At 38.2% G+C, this 24,573-nt stretch overlaps 1 protein-coding gene and 1 non-coding gene across 14 annotated transcripts in view; one reads left to right on the top strand and one right to left on the bottom strand.

Moving 5' to 3' along the window:
- Positions 1-24,573, top strand: part of NUMB (NUMB endocytic adaptor protein) — a 168,293-nt gene that overhangs the window by 5,730 nt on the left and 137,990 nt on the right. The window lies entirely within an intron of this gene.
- Positions 9,543-9,644, bottom strand: LOC138381088 (U6 spliceosomal RNA). The gene has a single exon (XR_011233031.1). It is a non-coding gene; the product is annotated as a U6 spliceosomal RNA (small nuclear RNA).

Genomic DNA, 24,573 nt, shown 5'->3' with positions numbered 1-24,573 from the left:
CCCTAGTCATCTTAACCAAGGGGCTGCTATATTAGTAATTAATGTTCAATGACGTCCCCTTCTACCCATCAAAACTCTTATTTCTCCCTACTTGTTTGCTGATACCTTACATTCTTTTAAACAGGATCAAAGTCTTGAATTCTGATTAGATAGCAAAATCTTGATTATGGTAACTTGGTTATATTAAGTTATATATAATTAATTCTGAAAATGATTATCAGATTTTTCCAGTTTAGTTAGGGAAGAAGAGGGAAAAGCTATAGAACACTGCTTGTCTCTGAATAAAGGTAGAGTTGGGGAAGCCAGGAACACAGAAATCGGCTAAATTCATAACTTTTTTTTTGGTATTTTTGAGATGGGAATCTCTCTATGTTGCCTAGGCTGGCCTCATACCTTTGGGCTCAAGAGATCCTCCTGCCTCAGCCTCCTGAGTAGCTGGGACTACAGGTACTTGCCACAGGGCCTGTCTTAAGTTTATAACTTTAAGATTGATTTACCTTTGGCCTTGGAAAAGTAAAAGTTGGTTACTTTCATTCTGGTCAGCTATACATACGTACATCTCAGGTATATTTCAGTTGTATCATATGGATAATTTATGAAGGTTTATATATTTAATTCCTCTTTTTTTTTTTTTTTTTTTTTTTTTTTTAGAGAGAGACAGGGTCTTGCTCTGTTGCCCATGCTAGAGTACAGTGGCGTCATCATAGCTCACTCCTGGGCTCAAGTGATCCTCCTGCCTCAGCCTCCCGAGTAGCTGGGACTACAGACATAGGCCACCATGTCTGGCTAATTTTTCTAATTTTTGTAGAGATAGGGTCTCACTGTATTGCTAAGGCTGGTCTCAAACTCCTGGCCTCAAGTGATCTTCTGGTCTTAGCCTCTCAAAGTGCTGAGATTGCAGGTGTGAGCCACTGCACCCAGCTTAATTTCTTTTAATGTAACCAACTTGTTATAAGGAATTTTAGCTCCCTGTATTCTTAATCAAAATAAACATTTTTGTCAGACGTGGTAGTACATGCCTCTTATCCCAGCTACTTGAAAGGCTGAGGCAGGAGGATCATTTGAACCCAGAAGTTCAAGACCAGCCTGGACAACATAGTGAGATACCATCTCATTTTAAAATTAAGAAAGAAAAAAAGATAAAATATTTTTTCAAACTAGGATCACAGAACCATAGAGTAGCCTGCTGATGACAGAAGTATACTTATAACTGCTATATTATGAAATTGGAAAAGGCATCATTTGTGTCCAGAGGAGGCATGATAAAATGGACAAAATCCTATTTGTTTATTTGTTTGGCTTTTCATCAGTCAATTTGATATTTGTTTGTTTGTTTGTTTATTTATTTATTTATTTATTTTTTGAGACAGAGTCTCACTTTGTTGCCCAGGCTAGAGTGAGTGCCGTGGCGTCAGCCTAGCTCACAGCAACCTCAAACTCCCGAGCTCAAGGGATCCTCCTGTCTCAGCCTCCCGAGTAGTTGGGACTACAGGCATGCACCACCATGCCCGGCTAATTTTTTCTATATATATTTTTAGCTGTCCATATAATTTCTTTCTATTTTTAGTAGAGATGGGGTCTCGCTCTTGCTCAGGCTGGTCTCGAACTCCTGAGCTCAAACGATCCGCCCACCTCGGCCTTCCAGAGTGCTAGGATTACAGGCGTGAGCCACCACGCCCGGCCTGTTTATTTATTTATTTATTTATTTTTTTGTTGAGACAGAGTCTCACTTTGTTGCCCAGGCTAGAGTGAGTGCCGTGGCGTCAGCTTAGCTCACAGCAACCTCAGACTCCTCGGCTTAAGCGATCCTACTGCCTCAGCCTCCCGAGTAGCTGGGACTACAGGCATGCGCCACCATGCCCGGCTAATTTTTTCTATATAGATTTTTAGTTGTCCATATAATGTCTTTCTATTTTTAGTAGAGACGGGGTCTCGCTCAGGCTGGTCTTGAACTCCTGACCTTGAACGATCCACCCGCCTCGGCCTCCCAGAGTGCTAGGATTACAGGCGTGAGCCACCGCGCCCGGCCTGTTTATTTTTTTTGAGACAGGGTCTTGCTCTGTTGCCCAGACTGGGGTACAGTGGCCTGATCATAGCTCACTGCAACCTCAAACTCTTCCACTCAAGCTATCCTCCTGCTTCAGCCTCCCAAGTATCTACAACTACAGGTGTGGGGCACCATGGTTGGCTAATTTTGTAATTATTTTGTAGAAACAGAGTCTCACTATGTTGCTCAGGCTGGGATCAAACTCCTGGCCTCAAGCAGTTGTCCTGCCTCAGCCTCCCAAAGTGCTAAGATTACGGACATGCACCATGCTCAGCCCTAAGTTATACGGGTATATGACCATGTATTTGAATCCTGACTCTATCGTTAATTTACTAATTGGGTAGTTTATTAAATGTTTCTTATGTTCAGTTTTGTCATCCATAACATGGAGCTTATGCTATCCTCCTCATCAGGCTAATGGTGAGAATTACATGAAAAGCATTTTGTATAGTATCTTGCCCATAGTGGGCACTCAACATGTGGTAATTGTTAATTATTGATAATTATACCAACATTAGATCTATTATAGACTTCTCTTTCTAAGGATGGGCTAACATTCCAGATATATGAGCATAAACAATGTGGCAGTTAGGAAAACCAGAGTTGTGACTTTAAAACTTTACGTGTATTTTAAACATTTACTACTCTAGTTTGTTTTTGTGGTTGGTTTAGTGTGGTAAATAGTTGTTATACTGTGCTGTTTAGGGAATAATGACAAGGAATAAAAAGTCTTTATATGTTCAGTATAACCATCCATTTTTTTTTCCAAATATTTTTGGTACAAGATTCGTTGAATCCACGGATGAAGACTCAATGGATACAGAAGGTTGACTCTACTACTTGATTTTTTTGTAAGGATCTGGGGTATCCAAGGATTTTCCTATTCAAGGACTCCTGGAACAAATACCCCACGGATACCAAGGGATGACTGTACCTGGTCCTCTTACCAAGTATGCATGAGTTTTTGTCAGCAGTGGAAACCACTAACCCTACTACTGGAAAAAACAATTTAACATTATATTATTTACTGATTTTATTAGTAAAATCATTGCTTTTATTGAATGCTTTTTATTTAATGATATTATGAATGACCTTAAATTAATTCTGAATGCCAGATAGGTTCAGTTTATTTTTCCCTGGAGGTAATACGTTTCTCTTCACAATTCAGAGTAGAAGTAGATTTATTTCAGAACTTAAGCCCTTTACCTTCTTCCTTCCTTAGTTAAGGATTTGGTCAAAGGTGAAAGAAAAATCTTTCTGTATTTGTAGAAAGCTGTTAAAAGCTATATTATCTGTTAAATCATCGCTGACAAAAGCAGTTATATAATTCCCATCACATTTATGATGTAATGGGCTTTAAATCTCATCAGTGATATAATTTTTTTTTTCTTTTTAGAGACAGGGTCTTGCTGTATTGCCCAGGCTGGTCCTGAGCTCTTGTCCTCGAGCAATCCTCCCACCTCAATTTCCTGAGTAGTTGAGAGAGACTACAGGCACAATAATTTTTTTGTTTTTGTTTTTTGTGTGTGTGTGTGTGTGTGTTTTTTTTTGAGACAGAGTCTCTCACTCTGTTGCCCGGGCTAGAGTGCCATGGCGTCAGCCTAGCTCACAGCAACCTCAAACTCCTGGGCTCAAGAAATCCAACTGCCTCAGCCTCCCAAGTAGCTGGGACTACAGGCATGCACCACCATGCCCGGCTCATTTTTCTATATATTTTTAGCTGTCCATATAATTTCTTTCTGTTTTTAGTAGAGACGGGGTCTCGCTCTTGCTCAGGCTGGTCTCGAACTCCTGAGCTCAAACAATCCGCCTGCCTCAGCCTCCCAGAGTGCTAGGATTACAGGCGTGAACCATCGCGCCCGGGCCACAATAATTTTTGAATGATTATTTTAAAGAGTTGATTCATTCTTATTTTTGAAAATTATTTATTTTTGGTAGTATGAAGGAATATTTCTACAATAGCCAAGTCTTCCTTACTCTTGCAAGGACAGTAGTCCCAAATGCTATACTGAAAACATAGCAAGAAAATGTAAGGCAAGAAAATGAACTGTAAATGTTCATTTACATGACTGGTTATTTCTAAAAATGTTAACATTAACTTGTTACATCAAATGCTGTTCATTTCCTAATAATATCTTTCAGTAATATTCTAGACTAATTTTAGAAACCATACAGTTTAGTAGTTTGTCATAGTGAGGATTTTTTAAAAAGTTATTTTGTGATATTAGATTTCGTTTCTTCATAAAGTAAATTTTTTGTGGTCATAACTTTTTTTTTTTGCTATCCTCTGATGTACATAAATGTACTGATGAATGATTGGGGGCTAGCGGTTTGTGACATCAACTAAAGGAGATGGTATGGTAAAATAAACAACTATTGCCTGAGTTCAAATTCAGCTTTACTTCCTTAGGCAAGTTAACTCTCCTAGCTTCAGTTTTGTCATCTGCAAAATAAATCACTTTGAGGATTATATGAGATAATCCATGTAAAGTTAAACAATTTAACATAGTGCTTAGCTCATGTAAATGCTCAGTAAATGTTAGCTGTTCTTGTAAGGATCCAGCATTTTTAATGAAGCAGATAGGAGGTAAAATCATTTTTATATGGATCATAAAAGAGTCTTTTATATTAAATTGTACTGCGAAACTTAAACTTCATTTAGACATGAAAAGGAATCTCGAATTCTTGGCTTTGTCATATTTTCAGTCTAGTGCATCTGTGGAAAAACTTGAATCTTTATTTTAATTCTGCTGTATTTTTGCCTTTTAGTCATAGTAAATTCTTAATTATCTATACCCAGGTTAGCAGTGTTACAGCTAAACTCTAAATTCTTTAGGATTATGAAGTATAGCCATATACAGATGAGAAAGCCAGAAAAAAAAAATAGTATAGTTATGGAACCTATTACATAAAAGTTTCGTTAGGTTTGACCTCTGTTTTATTTAAGCTACTGTTTAAGTACTGTATTGAATCTCCTTGGCATTGAATATCTTTCTCAATAGTTCTCAATGTGTTACCTTCAAATGTTTGCGTTTGGGTGAATGTTTTCTGCAGTTAGTCAAAGAGTTCTCAAATCTATTATGTGCATCAAATATGTGTAGACTAAAATATTATATTCTAAACATATATGTATATATACTTTAAAAAAATCTTTATTTTAAAGGCTACACTGAATTTAGAGTAGCTTTTGTTTGTTTTTTGACTATTTGCACCATCAGTGGATGCTGAAAATTCAGCTATTACCATATGGGGGTGAGTTAAATATTTTGACTTTTATCATACTTTAAAGCTCTCAGCTTACTTTTTTTTCCACTTGTTTTTGAAATGGCATGTTTGAGTAAGAAAAACTAGTATACTTTTCTTTGCCCATCATGGCATATGCATATTTTTGACAGCTTTATTCCAGTATAATTGACATACAGTGCAACTGCACATAAAGTGTACAGTATGAGTTTTTACATATGTATACACTACAACTAAGGTAAGAAATGTAATCATCACTCCAGAAGTTTCCTTGTGCCTCTTAGTAATCCATCTCTCCCTTTCCACTCCCAGAGGCAACTGCTGATTTGCTGTCTGTTATTATAGGTTACTTTGCATTTTCTAGAATTTTATATAAATAGAATCATGTAGTATATATTCATTTTTGAGAAAGGGTTTCTGGCTTCTTTCACTCTGTCTAATGAATTTGAGGTTTATCCATGTTGTTTTGTGTATCAATAATTCATTCTTTTTTCTTGCTGAGTAGTATTCCATTATATGGATATATTATAATTTTTTAATCTTTTTTTTTTTCATCTATCGGAACGACTGTATTTCAGTACAGTGGGCCCCACCAGGCAATATGGTTTCTGCGAGGCTGTGCGAGGGACAGGATTGAGCTAAGAGAAGGGAGGTGAGCTGGTTATGCAGTCCGTGGGGCGCCACAGTGCTTTCACACACACCTACTGCTTCAGCCCACATCTGGCAGGGGCCTTTGGTCACAGGATGGTATAGGAGAGAATACTGCCTCGAATCTGGGATTAGGGTGGGTCTTGGTGTCATGAGTGAGAGTGCCGGTGAAGACAGGCTGGTCCCAGCTTTGCATGGTCTGGGCTGAAGGGCTTTGGACCACTCTGAGGAGCCAGGCCTGGGCTCATCAGTGTCTGGCCCTCTCCCTCCCTAACCAAACAGGCCCAAAGTCAAGAATGGCACAAGATCAGCCCAGAGGGGGCTGTCCCACCTCTGCAACCTAGTCCTCTGGTCAGCTAGAGTGGCAAAGGCAAACTTGGTTAATTGCAGTTTTCTCCAGTCCTAAGGGTACTGGATCTCAAACACCCTCCCTTGCTCGGGGCCTCTGCCAAAGAGTGATTGTACCTCCTGTTTTAGAGAATCCAGCCAGCAACCAGCCTGTTCATTCTAGCAAGTAGAAGAGGGAGAGAGAGGTTGGTGGGAGTGTCTTTGAGTGTAGCCTGCAATCCCAAGTGGTCCTGTGGCCTATGGATAGTGTCAGCTCAGCAGCAGGGAAAGGCAGGGCCCTGGGTGCTAGGCTAAGTGCAGGTCTGTAAACAGCGTGAGCAGGGCAGGAGGCGGTGAGCTCCCTCTCTCCAGCCCCTCACCGAACAAACATTTCAATAAGTAAAACTGAAGATGGCATTGCAACAAGGATGGATGTAAAGCAAGTGACAGGACCTGGAGTCAGCAGGCTCCTTAAACTCTCCCGAGACCTAAAAGGGGACTGGCTGGGCTTGCAGCATTAGCTCTGCAGCCAACCAGAAGTAGCATGACTCCTGCCGTCCTCCAATGCCCGACATCCCCAGGTGAACTCGAGGAACTCCTGCTCTCTCCTGACCCCAGAGTCTCTGTAACCACTCCTAGAGTGTTTTTCCAGCCTCCCAAACCAAAATGGCAACACAACCAGACAGAACTCAGCCCCAGATCCAGTCCTCAGCAAGTTGTCAGGAGGCTTTGAGAACAGAGTGATGAGCAAGGGGAGGCAGCAGCTGCCTGGGCCTCCGGTGGGTGGGGGTGGGGCCAGTCCAGCCTGGGTGGGCAACAGCAAGGTCTCCCGGGGGATTGGCTTACCTCCCTCTCCGTCTCCCTGTGGTAGTAAAGGTAGGCCCACACAGCCAGCCAAAGGCCCAGCCGGGGAAGCAGCATGGCCTTTGCCAGCACTCTTCCCTGTCAGGCCACAATTTTTAAAATCTCTTCTGCTGATAGACATTGGATTATTTCCAGTTTTTGGCTATTCAAATAAAGCTGATATGAACATTCATGTACAAGTTTTTATGTGGACAAATGTTTACATTTATTTTGGGTGTATACCTAGTAGTGGAATTTCCTGGTCATATAGTAACTCTTTTGAGGTTTTATAAAGCAGCTATACCATTTTACATTCCCGTCAGCAATGATGGTTCTTTCTCTACATCCTTAGCAACATTCGTTATCTGTTGCTGTATCTGTTATCTGTAACATTATCTCTGTTTTTTATTTTTATTTTTATTTTTTTTAGAGACAGGGTCTTGCTCTATTGCCCAGGAAGACTGGAGTGCAGTGGTGTAATCATAGCTTACTGCAGCCTGGAACTCCTGGGCTCAAGTGATCCTCCCACCTCAGCCTCCTAAGTAGCTGGGACTAGAGGCACTGCATCTCTGATTTTTTTATTTGAGCTATACTAGTGGGTGTGAAGTAGAAATTCATTGTGGTTTTGATTTGCATTTCCCTGATGGCTAATGATGCTGAGAATCTTTTCATATGCTTATTGGTCATTTGTATATCTTCTTTGAAGAAATGTTTATTTAGATCCTTTGCCCATTTAAAAAATTGGGTGGTTTTTATTGAGTTGTAAGATATAAAATTATCTTTATATATTCTGGATAAAAGTCACTTATCAGAAATGGTTTGTAAATATTTTCTCCCATGTTGTGGGCTTTCACTTTCTTTTGTCCTTTGAAGCACAAAAATTTTCATTTTGATAAAGTTTTTTTGTTTGTTTGTACTTTTGGTATAATATCTGAGAAATCATTGCCTTATCCAAGGTCATGAACTGTTTTACATTTAAGTCCATGATCCATTTTGAGGCAATTTTTGTGTGTGGTGTGGGGAAGGGGCCTAACTTAATTCTTCTGCATATGGACACCCAGTTATCCAGCACCATTTGTTGAGACCTTTACTTTTTGTTTATTGGTTTATTACAAAGTTTACAAAAATTTCTCTGCTTTGTTATTATTATAATTTTTCCAAGTAGCAGTTTGTTGATCTTTTGGTCTAGTGTGGCAGTTGGGGTCATATTACTGAGGGAAGCAGTTTAGAATTTCAAGACTAGGTTATAAATGAACCCGCTGATTTAAGTTTACAGGTTGTATAATTTCATCCTTGCATTTCCTTATGCTTGACTGCCATTTCTCTGCCTACTGAGCAACCTTCTATCATTAGTTCTACAGAAGCTTCAGTGCTGGATCATTTAATGGAAATCAGGGTCAGGCCTTTGATTTAAACATGTGACTTAATGGAAGAAAAGCTTCTGTTATAACCTGTTCCTTTCTCTCTCTCCCTCCCTCTCTTTAATTCGTCTATCCTATCACCCTTTTTATTGTAAGAAGACTCTTCTTTTGGATTATTACACATAGCCTTTTTCTGAAGGAAGATCAAATACTAAAGCTTAATTTTTTAATTTGGAAATTCAAGGAAATGTTCTATAGTGATGACTAAAGACATTATGGAAAAGTTATGAGTATTTTTATTAACCTTAATACATTTAAAGTCCATAATTACTATAATTAATATTAAAGTTTACTTTTCCGTATAATCCTATTAATAATTGAAAGTTAGAAATGGCATGATATTATTTAATTTCTATTCTTTTAATTTTAAGAATAATAGCAATATAAGCTTACAACTTGTAAGATTTAGCATTTTGAAAGAAAGAAACTTATTCTTTGTTTATAGAAAGCTTAATTCTAAATTGGGCTTTTAATTTTTTCTTTATGTTTTTATTAGGTGTTAATTATTCTCTTTTGGAGATCTTAAGAGCAAAGGGAAAAGACATATTTTTTTTTTTACAGAGTATTTGAGTTTTATGTGTCTCATCTTTCTCTGCAGAGTTTTGCTTCTTTAGAGGCTAGTACTTTGCCAAGTAAGAACTAATTTCCTGGGAAATCAGGTTGCTGGCTTGACTTCTGGCGGTGCCTTTTCTCTCTTCTTTTGTTGCTTTGTAAAAGAGCTGAGCTCAGTCCTGTGGAAAATCACTAAATCATCTAATAATTTTCTCTAGTTTAAATTAAATATGGCTGGTATATATTTGCATTGAACTGAATTCTGTAACTTTTTCTTGGTTATAGATGTGTTAGGTAGGATACCCTCAAGGACTTTGACTTCATTTGATAAGTTGAATATTCATATCTGAAATAATACTAGGGGTTTGTTATTTTGATGAATATTGTTATCCTTTTGGTCCCTCGTGCCCCTTGCCCCAGACCTAGTAAGGGGTATCACTTGTGTTCTTTTTTGAAATTTTTAATATTTTAATTTTTAATTTATTAATAGTTTCATCCTTGAACAGGGTTCATGCTAATGTCTATCATTTCAATTTTACTATAGGTGCTGCCAAAGTGAGTACACACTTGTGTTCTTATAATGAAGCCTGGACACTTGTGAAATATAATTATAGTTTCTATTATGATATCCCCTAATTCATTTTTTAAATCTATCAACATTTATTGTCTCTTTATTTTTTCCTCATGTATATTTTTACTATATACATAATTTTGGAAGCTGCTTTTTAAAAATATATGTTGCTGTGTTTTTTGTTTTTTTTTTCTTTTTTTTTTTTGAGACAGAGTCTTGCTCTGTTGCCCGGGCTAGAGTGCCATGGCCTCAGCCTAGCTCACAGCAACCTGAAACTCCTGGGCTTAAGCAATCCTCCTGCCTCAGCCTCCCGAGTAGCTGGGACTACAGGCATGTGTCACGATGCCCGGCTAATTTTTTTTCTATATATATTTTTAGGCCGGGCGCGGTGGCTCACACCTGTAATCCTAGCACTCTGGGAGGCCGAGGCGGGCGGATCGCTCAAGGTCAGGAGTTCGAGACCAGCCTGAGCAAGAGCGAGACCCCGTCTCTACTAAAAATAGAAAGAAATTATATGGACAACTAAAAATATATATATAGAAAAATTAGCCGGGCATAGTGGCGCATGCCTGTAGTCCCAGCTACTCGGGAGGCTGAGGCAGGAGGATTGCTTGAGCCCAGGAGTTTGAGGTTGCTGTGAGCTAGGCTGACGCCACGGCACTCACTCTAGCCTGGGCAACAAAGTGAGACTCTGTCTCAAAAAAAAAAAAAAAAAAAAAAATATATATATATATATATATGTATATATATATTTTTAGCTGTCCAGGTCATTTCTTTCTATTTTTAGTAGAGACGAGGTCTCACTCTTGCTCAGGCTGGTCTCGAACTTCTGACCTCGAGCGATCCTCCCGCCTAGGCCTCCCAGAGTGTTAGGATTACAGGCGTGAGCCACCGTGCCCGGCCCCTAGAAATGTTAATACACTTTGACTTGATAATTTCACTCTGTGTCTACAAAAAAATAGAAAATTAGCTGGACATAGTGGCACATTCCTATAGTCCAGCTACTTGGAAGGCTGAGGCAGGAGGATCACTTGAGCCTGGGAGTTTCAGGTTGCAGTGAGCTATGATGATGCCACTGCAGTGCAGCCTGGAGGACAGATCCAGACTCTGTCAAAACAAAACAAAACACCTTGTGATTTATTTTTTTCTTAAAAGCACCAATTTAAAAATCCCTCAAGGCCAGGCTCGGTGGCTCATGCCTGTAATCCCAGCACTCTGGGAAGCTGAGGTGGGAGTACCACTTGAACACAGGAGTTCAAGACCAGCCTGAGCAACATGGTGAGGCCCTTGTCTCTACAAAAAAATAGAAAAATTATCTGAGGTGTTGTGGTGTCTCCTGTAGTCCTAGCTACTTGGGAGGCTGAGGCAGGAGGATTGCTTGAACCCAGGAGTTTGGAGTTGTTGTGAGCTATAATTATGCCACTGCACTGTAGCCCAGGCAACAGCAAGACCATCTCTCTAAATAAATAAATAAATAAATTCATAAATAAATAAATGAATGAACGAATGAATGGCAGGATCTGCTTAGGAAACTATTGTGTATTTAGTCACACATTTGAACTGATAGTCTAGTAGGGCATGAGGTAATAGCAATACTACTAATACTAGCAGGAGCTAATGCTATATTTCAGGAATTGTTCCAAGTGCTTTACATGCACTACCTAATGCAGTCCTCATGATAATTCCTATGTGGGTAGGCATTATTATGGGGGTCTCGCTCTTGCTCAGGCTGGTCTCAGACTCCTGACCTAAAGCAATCCTCCCGCCTTGGCCTCTCAGAGTGCTAGGATTATGGGCGTGAGCCACTTCACCTGGCCTGATTTTGTGTAATGGTTTCTGTCATGGGTCAGTTAAAAAAAAAAGTTGAGGTGAATGAGAAGGGTTATGTATATATTGAATGAGTGAACGTAAATTTATAAATAAATCATGAGACATGAATTTAATTCCTGTGGTGCTATACTTTGTATGATTTGGCTAAATGTCTTAATTTCTCTAGGTTTTTGTTTCTACTACTTCTTTTTCTTTGAGATGATCTTGCTCCATTGCCCAGGCTAGAGTGCAGTGGCACCGTCATAGCTCACTGCAGCCTCAAGCTCCTGGGCTAAAGGGATCCTCCTGCTCGGCCTCCCAAATGCTGGGATTACAGATGTGAGCCACCACGGCCAGTAATCAATACATTCTTATTGAACAAATACAATGAAAACAGCCAGTTACACTGTATAAAGACTATGAATAACAAAGTGCTACAAGTTATTATCAGTGAAATTATGACTCAGCTTTTGAGAGTGCTTTTAAAATACTTGGCTTTTCCTTTTGAAAGTGTTTAGTTAAATTACTTTGGAATTTGGACAAGATGTAATACTGAATATCTTGGTATCTTACCCTCTTCCCCTTCCGCCCTTTGGGTAAAAATTTTAGAAAGAGTAAGTATGTTTTAAAATTGTTGCTTAGACAGGTAGTTTAAAACTACCTTAAAAGTCGTAATAAATTCCACATGAGATTGATGAAACATGCTATTAATGAACACCTTTTAGTTTAAAACTAGTTGTCTATGTGAGTGTCATCATTTGAAATTTAGACCTAGAAAGGACATTAGCTATCATTTACTTAAATACTTTCATTTTATGGTTGGCGAGGTTGACTTTATATCACCCTCACTGAAAATTTTGTTTCCTATTTCCTAACTAATCTTTTCAAACATGACACAGCAGAACTTTACAGTTCCTCCATGCTCCAGCTACATTGATCTTGGTTTATGTGGGTTTTTTTTGTTTTTTTTTTTAAGAGACAAGGCCCCACTCTGTCACCAGGCTGGAGTGAGCTGGTGTGATTATAGCTCACTGCAGCCTTGAACTCCTGGGCTCAAGTGATCCTCCTACCTCAGCCTCCAAATTAGCTAGGACTACAGGTGTGCAACACCCTGCCTGGCTAATTTTTTAATTTTTTTGTGGAGACAAGGTCTCACTATGTTGTCCAGGTCAGTCTCAAACTCCTGGCCTCAAGTCATCCTCCTGCCTTGGCCTCCCAAAGTGCTGGTATTATAGGTGTGAGCCACCACACCTGGCTATATTGATTTTTTTAACCTCTTCTCCTTATGTGCTGTTTACTTTTCCTTTTTATGTCTTTTTATTAAGTCTATTTGGTCTGCTTTGAGTGCTTTTTCTTTGTTATCCTTCCAAGACATAGTAGAACCTCCCTCTTCTTCCATGAGGGCTTTCTCTTTTTAAATTTTTTTTTATTTCAAAAATTTTTTTTGAGGCAGAGTCTGATCTGTCGCTCCGAGTAAAGTGCAGTGGTGTCATCATAAATCACTGCAACCTCAGACTCCTGGGCTCAAGTGATCCTCCTGCCTCAGCCTCTCCCAAGTATTAATAGCTGGGACTACAGGTGCATGCCATGAGGCCTGGCTAATTTTTCTATTTTTAGTAGGGATGGGGTCTTGTTCTTGCTCAGGCTGGTCTCGAACTCCTGATCTCAAGCAGTCATCCTACCTTGGCCTCCCAGAGTGCTAGGATTACAGGCGTGAGCCACTGGGCCCAGACATGAGGGCTTTCTTATTCATCACTTGCTCCACATTTTATCTCTTTCTCTTTTGATTCCATAGTACTTTGTACCAATGTTATGTGGTATATTGTCTACTTTGCATTACAGTTAAGTATGCAGTTATCTCCCTAAATAGATTATGTAGATAGTGGGAACAGGATCCTCATTGCTTTGACTTCTCTTTGCTACTCCCACAGTTGCCTATCACAGTTCCTTACATGTGGTGGGTCCTCAGTGGTATTTTAATTGAATCCATTTAATAATCTCTGCCTTCATGGAGTTTATAGTATAATGGAAGGTGACACACAATAAGAAGATAAACAAGTAAATATAGAAGAAAATTACCATTTAAGAATATACAATAAATATGATGAATAGTATGCTATGATGAGAAAATAAGAGGGGAAACCAGGTGAGTGTGTGTGTGTGTGTGTGTGTTTTACACATCTCACTGGTAGACAAAAAGGGAACCAGTTTTGATCTTGTTTGTTGGTGAAGGCCACACTTAAATTGACATTTAAATTGGTATGAAGGATTTGAAGGAGCTGCTGCACAGAAAACTAGAGGTAGTGCATTTCCTACTTGTGGGAAAACTCTAAAGTGGGAAAGAGCCTGAATTTTTGAGAAAGCTAGAGCTTAGTGTAGGTGAGGAAGAGTAGCTTTTAATGAGGTTAGATAGGTATAAAGAGGCCAGAGCATGCAGTATCTTATAGGTTGCTATAAAGGATTTGGATTTTATTCTAAATGTAATGGGATGCTATTGAAGAATTTTAAGTAGGGAATAACATAAATATTTGTATTTTTAAAGATCATTTTGGCTGTTATCTGATGATTATTAGATTTTAGGGGAGCAAGAAGGAAAACAGAGCAATTTAGAGGGGTTATGGAAGTAAAAATAGAATTGATGTATTTAAGATAAATCTTAGTGGTAGAATTTTCAAGATTTACTAATGAATTAGATATGAAGGACAAAAAGGACTCAAAGGAGTCAAGGGTTATTCCTACATTTCTGGCTTGGTATTTATTGAGATGAAGCAGGTCTTAGAAAAGAGCATTTTTTTTAAAGAATGGGAACTATTGTTTTGGATCTATAAATTTCCAAGAGACATCCAAATGATAATGTTGGGGAGGTGGCAGCTTCCTGATTTCTAATCCCCACCTGCTATTCCATCTCTTGTTGGTTCCCTTAATCCTGCCCACACCTTTGTAAATAGTCTCTCCATTAAACTTTGTTCATTTATCCCTTTAATTATGTCATCTGTTTCAAGTCTGTTTAAGGGGCAGTTTCAATGAACTTGTAGAGTTGGACTAGTTTGGAGCTGGTTGAATGGACGGGTAGGAATTGGAGACTATGAAAGCTGATACTTTTTTGAGGAGTGTGGCTATACAGGGGAATTGAGAAATGGGGAGGAGGTGGAGCATAGCTGAGTGTGGAGATTGATGGGTTATTTTTTCAAAATACAAACATGGGAAATAATGGTACATATTTGCATGATAATGGGAATGATCCTATGGAGGAGGAAAGATCATTGGTACAAGAGAGTGGATTATGGAAGGAAGGAAATCTTTTTTCTTCTTTTGAGACAGGGTCTTGCTCTGTTGTCTGGGCTGGAGTGCAGTGGCATCATCATAGCTCGCTGCCACCTCAAACTCCTGAGCTCAAGTGATTTTTCTGCCTCAGCCTCCTGAGTAGCAGGGACAATAGGCTCTCGTCACCATGCCTGGCTAATTTTTCTATTTTTTGTAGAGAGGGAGTCTTGCTCTTGCTCAGGCTGAGGAAGGAAATCTTTAAGTGGTAGACTGCAAAAAGCAACCTTTGGAGGGACCTTTGATCGTAATCAGAGATGTTTATTTTAAAAGATGGGAGAAGGAGATGATTGGTTCAGCTGGGGGGGTGACTTACAGATTTGGTTAAAGAAAGAATGGGGAGCTACTATTTTCTTTTTTTATTTCAATATATTTAGGAGGTACAGGTGCAGTTTTGTTACATGGGTATATTGTATATTGGTGAGGTCTGGGTTTTTAGTGTACCCGTCACCCAAATAAGGTACATCGTACCTACTACTATTTTCTTAAGTGTCTTAAAAGGGGTGGGAGGAATGGAGAGGAGAGCTGAGATGTTTAAGGACTGAAGAAAAGGTATCACTACAGGGAGCTTGTATAGTAGTATTGCTGTGGTTGAGATTTTGATTGTGAATTTATGACAATAACCAGTTTGTCTGGATTTTCAATTTTCTACAATATTCCCCATTACATTAGTGGAGAAGGTTGGCTGCAGTTTTGCCAGTAAAGAGTGAAGGGGAGAGACATGGAAGGCATTGATTTGAGTGATAGGAGTGATTATATTGATGAACTGTGAAATCTAATTTAGCTAAACAAGAAAATGAAACCAGGAAATGGATAGGGAGAAAGTAGAGGTTTTCGTACTAATAAATTGATGGTCTCATTAAGAACTAAGAATTCTTTCGGAGGTCCCAGTTGAACAAGTGAGTTGGAAGGATCAAAGCTTTTACTGTATCTGTCTTCTCTCTGCTTCCTTCTCATTTACATCGAAAATGAGGAGAATACCTATTTTGTACAGACTTAAACACTTGGAATCTCCGAATCTGAATAGACAGTTTAATCCTACTTTCTAGTTGAAACACACACGCTTGTACAGAGTTTGGGCTTATGAGTGTGATTTCAAACATGACATATTTTAAAGTCTATTAAAAACTCTTTGATAAATGCAAGTATTTATCACATCAACTTCCTTTGTTAACATCTGCTTTCTATAAATAGGACACAGGAAAATAATTTTGTCTGATAAATATCTGGATCTACTTAGGATCTTTCTATGAAATTTGTGACATAAGTTCTAAACTTATTTTTACTTGAAAACATTGAAAAATTCTTTTTTTTTTTTTTTTTTGAGACAGAATCTCACTCTGTCACCTGGGCTAGAGTGCAGTGGCGTCAGCGTAGCTCACTGCAACCTCAAACTCTTGGGCTCAAGTGATCCTCTTGCCTCAACCTCCCCAGTAGCTGGGACTACAGGCATGCACCACTGCACCCAGCTAATGTTTTCTATTTTTAGTAGAGACTGGTCTTGCTCTTGCTGAGAATTGTCTCAAACTCCCAAGCTCAAGCGATCCTCCTGCCTCGGCTTCCCAGAATGCTAGGATTACAGGCATAAGTCACTGCGCCTGGCCCAAAAAATTCTTATTAGTTGTTGGTATGGCCTCTTTGGAAAACAGTTAAACATATGTTTACCATAATAGTCCAACAGTTTCACTTCTAGCTATTTATTCAAGTGAAATGAAAACTTATAGTCACATAAAAACTTATATGCTAATGTCATAATTGCCAAAAACTGGAAATAATGCAAATGTACTTCAATTGGTGAATTGATAAACTTTGGTGTAGCCATACAATGGAACTATTTGGCAGTGTGTGCACCAACACTGATGGATATCAAATGCATTATGCTAAGTCAAAGAAGCCAGACTCAAAAGGCTACATCCTGTGTAATTCTATTTTTATGATATTTTGGAACAGGTAAAACTATAGGGACAGAAAACTGACTAGTGATTGCCAAGGGTTGACTACAAAGGGCATGAGGGAATTTTTTCAGGTGATCTGTGTCTTCTGTATCTTTTCTTTATGGTGATTATGGTGGTGGTTATGTGGCTATGTATTTTGAAACTCACAAGTATATACTAAAAAGGATGAATTTTAGTATATATAAATCATACCTCAATTAAAGTTCTTGCATATATTACCATATTCAAATTGTTTTGGAAATATCTCAGAAAATGTTTTAAGATTCTATTTATGTGACTTTTTTAGGGAAGAGAGAGTGGTGGACAGGCATTATTAGCAGTGGTAAAGTTTTTTGAAGCTCTTAAAAACACTGTGTAAATGCTGAATATGTTTACACTTAGCAAACATTCCTATCATACGTTTAATAGAATGTTACAATGTTACAAGAGCCCAAAAGACCTCAGAAAATGTCCTTTTTTTTTTATAGATAAAGAACCTGAAGCCTGAGTAGATTAGCTAAAGTGAAATAGCTAGTTAGTGGCAGAGGTGGGTCTAGAATTTAAGTGATTGATTATTAATTTGATGCTTATTTTACTAAAACACACTTTTTATTTCCAGTTATTCTCTCGAGACTATTTTTAATTCCTTTTTAGAACTTTTCAATTGTGTCACCCTAAAACTGGAAACCACTCCCTTCCTAGTAGGAGGAAAGTCCTGTGTCTAGTTGATAATAGGAAGGCTAAATTTGAGAGATTCCGTATCATTTAAAGTTTGTTTAGGCCTAGTCAACGAATTTAGTTATGAAATCATTTTTCTTTAACTGTGGGAAATCTGATTTTTTTTTTTTTTTTTTTGAGATGGGGTCTTGTTCTTTCACCCAGGCTAGAGTATAGTGTGGCTTGATCATAGCTCACTGCAGTCTTGAAGCCCTGGACTCAAGCGATTGAGACTAGCTAGGACTGTAGGTGTGCACGACCATACCCAGCTAATTTTTAAATTTTTTGTAGAGACGGAGTCTTGCTATGTTGCCCAGGCTGGTGGATGTTTATTTTTGTATTTTTCAAAAGCTACCAGTTAGAAATAGGTTTTTGTAACTTTATTGCATTTTTTAAAAATAATCTTTTCAGATTATCATGATTGTTAGTTTGTTGGGAAGGTAGAAAAAAGTTTAAGCATGTTAGAGTCTTTCTGGTTTCCTTAAGTGATGAGGGTTTATTTTATAAGTACTGAAGGATGTGAGGAAACACTGGAAGCAGCCTTAATAGTCATACATTCAGGAAGTGAAGAAAGGAATGTCATTCAGGATATAACAGCAGCTTTACTTGTCTTCTATTCTTGAGACTCAGCTAACTTTCACTGTCCCTCTGTGTTCACTCTTCCTTATATAGTATTTTACATTTGCCTCTGTACCCCAGTTTTAGAACCAGGCTTAGAGATCCTGCTGCTCAGAGATATTGTGAATATTGCAGATCTAGTCATAGAGCTAGCAGGTAGCTTGGTTTCTTTCTTGGTTTTGAAGTTGTGCTGTATCCTGCAGCTCCCCTAGAGTAATTTCCTGTAAGCCATAGCCCCAGGTAAAGTTGGCAAATTGTTTTCAGCCTTCTTTATAAGTAAGGTGGCCCTACCCCTGCCCTAGCTCTGATAGGTTCTCTGTCTCATATAGAGCATTTTTAGTCTCTGTTCCCCAAAGAAACCAATTCTCAGCTGCCACTGCCTGCTTCTGGATCAGGAGTCCAGTAGGCTGATAGCTTCAACCCTGCCTATCACTTTGCATTTGTATTCCTTATCACTGCCTGAGAGATATTTATATTACTTTTAAGCCAGCTATGCATTATTTATATTTGATGCAGCTATATTATATTAAATATAAATAATATATGTAATTGTCATTTGGGTGAATTTACTGTACCGTTTTGACATGAAGCCCCTTTAATCTTTCAAAGCCAGTTTTTCACCTTAAAATTAGAATTGCAGCCCCTGTCTCTTAGTGTTTCTTTGTATTGATGACATGAGATTATACACACACATATATATGTAAATTTTTAAAACAATGCTGCCTAACATATAGTAGGTGCTATATATATTATAGCTATTATATTTTCAAGTGAGTCCTGTAATTCTTGTTGGTGTTTAGATAGTTAGCTATACAGGGATCCCAAAACAGTTGTCAATCAATATTCAAAATTTCTGCAAATGTGTCTAGGAATTATGGCATGATTTGAGGCATTTGAGTGAAACATTTAAATTCTTTTTTTTTTTTAATTTTATTTTTATTTTATTTTATTATTATTTTTTTTTTGAGACAGAGTCTTACTCTGTTGCCCAGACTAGAGTGAGTGCCGTGGCGTCAGCCTAGCTCACAGCAACCTCAAACTCCTGAGCTCAAGGGATCCTCCTGTCTCAGCCTCCCGAGTAGCTGGGACCACAGGCATGCACCACCATGCCCGGCTAATTTTTTCTATATATATTTTTAGCTGTCCATATAATTTCTTTCTATTTTTAGTAGAGATGGGGTCTCGCTCTTGCTCAGGCTGGTCTCGAACTCCTGAGCTCAAACGATCCGCCCACCTCGGCCTCCCAGAGTGCTAGGATTACAGGCATGAGCCACCACGCCCGGCCTAAATTCATTTTTAATCTATGTCCTAGCAGCCTTGAAGTGGAAATTGGAGGGTTTTTAAAAATTTGTTTATGGAAAGATAGGGTCTTGCTCTGTCACCCAGGCTGGAGTGCAGTGGCGCAACCATAATTGATGGTAGCCTCTAACTGTTGGGCTCAAGTGATCCTCCTACCTCAGCCTTCCGAATAGCTAGGACTACAGGCACATGTCACCACATCCAGCTAATTTTTCTTATTTTTTGTGCAGACACGATCTCATTATGTTGCCCAGAGTGGTCTTGAACTCCTAGCCTCAAGTGATCCTTCTGCCTCAACTTCCTAAAGTGCTGGGACCACTGTGCCTGGCCATTGAATGATTGAATTAGAGTTTTTTAATAATGAATTGCAAATTTGTTTCAATATAACATAGTGTTAGAGTGCTTTATTCTTTGTACTTAGTAACTCTTTAGAAATACTCAGGTAATTGACATTCCTTTAAGCTCTATTGCATATACTTTCCATTAGCTACTAATCAAAGAAGTCAGTTTAATATGAGTAGATGTCATAGAAACATCATTATGGAAGTTGTAGCGGAATAAATTTTAAGTTGGGGGAAAAAGGAATATAACAGTGTGCACACTGGAGGAAATAAGGTGGTGCTTGGGGTAGGGGTGTTGGCTTAGGCAACCGTAGTTCTGACAGAGATAAAGATCCTCTGGGGGAAAGAGGAACAGAAAGGAATGATAAAATATTACAGGACGAACTTCCAGCTTCTGTGTATAGATTATGACTAATATGTTTGCGTATCATAACTCCTAAAGCCCTCATTCTAGTTAAACTTTACTCATGAACTCAGAAGCATACTTTTTTTTTAAGAGAGTTTTTCTTTAAAAATCAGAAATGTTGGCCAGATGCAGTGGCTCACGCCTGTAGTCCTAGCACCCTGGGAGGCCGAGGCAGGAGGATCGCTCGAGGTCGGAGTTGGAGACCAGCCTGAGCAAGAGCGAGACCCCGTCTCTACTAAAAATAGAAAGAAATGATCTAGACAGCTAAAAATATACAGAAAATATTAGCTGGGCATGGTGGCACATGCCTGTAGTCCGAGCTACTTGGGAGGCTGAGGCAGAAGGATTGCTTGAGCCCAGGAGTTTGAGGTTGCTGTGAACTAGGCTGACGCCATGGCACTCTTGCCCAGGCAACAGAGTGAGACTCTGTCTCAAAAAATAAATAAATAAATAAATAAAATCAGAAATGTCAATTAAATTATTGTTTCTTCCTGGATTTTTGGGTTTGAATTAGTGGAGAGATGAGTCTTGTAGACCATTGTCTACTACTATTTTTTTAGGAAAGCCTGAGTATATTATTCTGCCCTTTAGAGATGTGTCCATGAAGATTGTGCTTGCTGATAAATAATCCTACTTCCTTATTTCTTCAGCTGAAATAATAAGACATACTGCTTCCTTTTTCCTCTTACATCAAGCCCTGAGTATGCCTTTGTTTTTATTTTTGTCTTATATTGTAGACTGCTATGTGCATATAGGTGTTAGAAACCATGATGGTGTTTTATCAAGAAAGAAGCATGACACAATAGTATTTAGAATTTGAAGTTAATCTATCAGTCATGAATAATAACTATTTCAATGTGCAATCCCATAATGTATTCATTCTCAGGTAAAGGTGAACATCAGGTAAATGTTTCTTTCTTTCTTTTTTTTTTTTTTGAGAGAGAGTCTCGCTCTGTTGCCCAGGCTAGAGTGCCGTGGCATTAGCCTAGCTCACAGCCACTGCGCCTGGCCTGCCCAGCTAATTTTTAAATTTTTTTTTTGTAGAGATGAGTCTCACTGTGTTTCCCAGGCTGGTCTCGAACTTGTGGCCTCAAGTCATCCTCCCGCCTCAGCCTCCCAAAGTGGGATTATAGGTGTGAGCCACCACACCCCCTGTAAAGTTCTTAATTATACATTTCTCCCCAAACTGAAAGGTTTTTAAAATGACTGTGTTAACTCTTTGTGAGAATCTATGGTAGAATTTGGAAATGTTTAATTTGATAGAAGATTCATTAGGATTCTGATCCAGAATCTTTCAGGTATCAGGAAGTAGTTAAACACTGTATGTCATGATTAGTCCTAAAATTTTTTTTCTTTCTTTTTCAGTATTTTTTTTTTGTCTATTTTTCATCATGGGACAAGACAGTGCTAATATTTAAAAATTTCTCATTAAGAACTATCTGATATATATAGTACAAGTATAACCATCTGCCATATATCAAAATAGATCAAGAGGCTTTATTTTGATCTTTTGTCATTAACACTTCCTTTTCTATGTTTTGCCATACTAGATATTTGTAAAGCAGTATAGTCTGATGGTAGGAACACAGGATTTGAAGTCCTGACTATGTCACTTACTAGCTTTGTGACTGACTTTTTTGAGATTGTTTTCCTTCTAAGTAATTTGAAAATAATAATATTGTCTCAAAGGATTGTTACAAGGATTAAAATAAAAATGCTTTGTGTGAACTATAACATAGTTTTTGAGTGTTATAATGTTTTTCGATTTGGGCATTTGTTATATTTTAGCAAAATACAACATTATCTTCAAAGATTGCCCTCAAATAGGTGAAAAGACTGCTAACCTTTGATTTGATAGATCATTTTCATTTAGAGTGAGTATCCTTAGGTTTTAATCTGCCTTTATATTTCCCCTGATAATAAATTTCTTCACTGTATAGTGATTCCTGCTTTGCCAAAGTTAGGAATTAGGCTTTTTATCGTCATATTCAGCTTCATGGTGTCATGAAAACAATGGCAGTCTGGAGGCCACATTGGGACCTAGCCTTTCTGGAAGGATCTCATTCTTAATGGGGACAGTACTACTGCTATGACGTGTTTGGACCTTTGAGAATACACTTGTGGTTGCCACGATGATTAGAGTGGGGTGGGTGCAGCTTTGTGGCATTCAATGAGCAGGAGCCAAGAATGCCAGATATCCCACAAGGTATGAGAGAGTTCTGCGTGATTTTTTAACATTTCTCCAAACCTGGTAGGTCAAAAAGCTGTTTATGCTTATCCTAATTCTGTTTTACATTTAAACGCAAAGTGGTTTTTTTTCATGGTTTTAGTAGACACTGGATTTCCCAGGAATGCAACTACTGAGTAAACCTAAAGCAAGTGGTACATTATTTTGTTCAGAACTTTACTAATAGTTGTTCCCTGTTTTGGAAAGTCCTATCTATTACAATGGCATTGCCCCTTGTGGTATCCGATTTTTCTATTCAACTTAATTTGTCTCAGTCTACATTTGTAGCTGTCACATTCATGGTGATTTGGTATATAGGTGTAAGTGTCTATTTCCTTAATATGAATTCTAGGATAGTTATACCTGAGCATTTGCATATTAAAATATTTTATTAAAAGTTACTTTCCTTTTCTTTCTCTTACACTAGGCATTATTAATTTTTAAAAACTGAGGATAGGTGGGTTTTCTACTTGCAATTTATTTCAGGTTTATGCCCTTGAAAAAAAATTAAACTTGTTTTAGTAAGTACTGTAGTTTGGATGTTTGTCCTCCCATAAACCTCATGTTGAAATCTGAACCCCAATGTTGGAGGTGGGGCCTAATGGGAGGTGTTTGGGTCATGGGGGTGGATTGCTCATGAATGGTTTGGTGCCATCCTTGAAGTAGTGAGTGAATTCTCAGTGTGTTAGTTCCTGAGAGAGCTGGTTGTTAAAAAGAGCCTGGCATGTCCCTTCCCTCTCTTGCCTCCTCTCTCACCATGTGATGTCTGTACACACTGGCTCCCCTTCCTCTTCTGTTGTGAATGGAAGCAACCTGAAGCCCTCACTAGAAGCAGATGCTGGTGCCACACTTGTATAGCTTGCAGAACCATAAGGCAAATAAACCTCTTTTCTGTATAAATTACTCAGCATTAGATATTCCTTTATAGCAACACAAATGGACTAAAACAGTGGGATTTCAAGAAGGAGGCTATATTTATACGACAGTTCATGTTGCCTTTTCAGGAAGAGATAGGAGAGCCATGTTGACCTACGTTATAGATGTCTATTCTCCCTCCCTTCTTCTTCTATTTCCTTTCCCTCCCTCTCTTTCTCCTCTCCCTTTCCGTCCTGTTTTCCCTTGCTGTTATGAAGTTTTTGATGCATAGAAAAGAATATTGTACTTCATATGTAAGTAAAGAAGCATATAATAAAACCAATACCTGTGAACCCGCCACTCAGCTTAAGAAATAGAACATTATCCATATGGTTGGTATATTTTTCCTGATTTCCATTCAGCTGTCTGTTCACCAGAGGTAAATCTATTCAGAATTTTGTTTTGGTTTTGTTTATCATTCCTTCCTTTTCTTTCAAGGTTACCACATTTGTATGTGTTTCAAAACTATACTATTTAGTTTTGCTGTTTTTTTTAAACTATAAAAATGGAAGCATGTTCTGTCTCTCTCTCTATATATATAATATATATGGTTATTTGCTTTGTTCTAATCAACATTATGTTTTTAAGATTTATCCATATTGATGTGTGTAACTGTGGTTCATTTTCTCAGATATTGTATTAATTTTATGACTACTTTATACTTTATCCCTTCTCCTAAAGATGGATGTTTATTTTTTCCCATTTTGTTGTTGTTACAGACATATTCTTGCTTATGTGTTCAGGTGCACATGTACAAAAGTTTTTCTATAACAATGAATTTTAAACATTTTTGATGGTGATTTCCCCATCTACACACAGACAGCTAAAAGAAAAATGTGAATCAGTATTCACCCATGTGCATGTGACACACTCATCTTTTCAATTCTGGTTCTCTCTAAATGCCAATTATGATCTTGTAAATGATTTCAAAGTTCATTTTTGCAGTTGAAGATAACTGTCTTGGTTTCCTTTGGAGAGTGAGTATATTGACCTGGCTTTCCTCTGGTTATAGATTGTGTCAGAGGACAGCATCTCTTGGGGTGAGTACCTGGCTTAGCAGGAGCACTGATCCCACACCTGGAAACATCTGGTTCTTGAGATCAGTAAAGTTTCAACTAGGACTAAATTTGGATTCAGCTTGAGTACATCCTGTTCCTTCATTGAGTGAATTCCTAGGTGTGCCCTAACTGTATACTTTGAGTTATGTCAGAGTCACACAATTCTCTGAGGATGTTAAGGAGCAGGATGAGATTGATTTGGGATTTCAGTTCTTTTTTTTTTTTTTTTTTTTATTTTTATTTTTATTTTTTTATTTATTTTTTTTTTTTGAGACA

This window comes from Eulemur rufifrons, chromosome 2 (assembly GCF_041146395.1).
Source record: "Eulemur rufifrons isolate Redbay chromosome 2, OSU_ERuf_1, whole genome shotgun sequence".
Lineage (NCBI taxonomy): Eukaryota > Metazoa > Chordata > Mammalia > Primates > Lemuridae > Eulemur > Eulemur rufifrons.
Note: the sequence above shows the minus strand (reverse complement) of the source record. Positions and strands in the feature narration are given on the sequence as shown.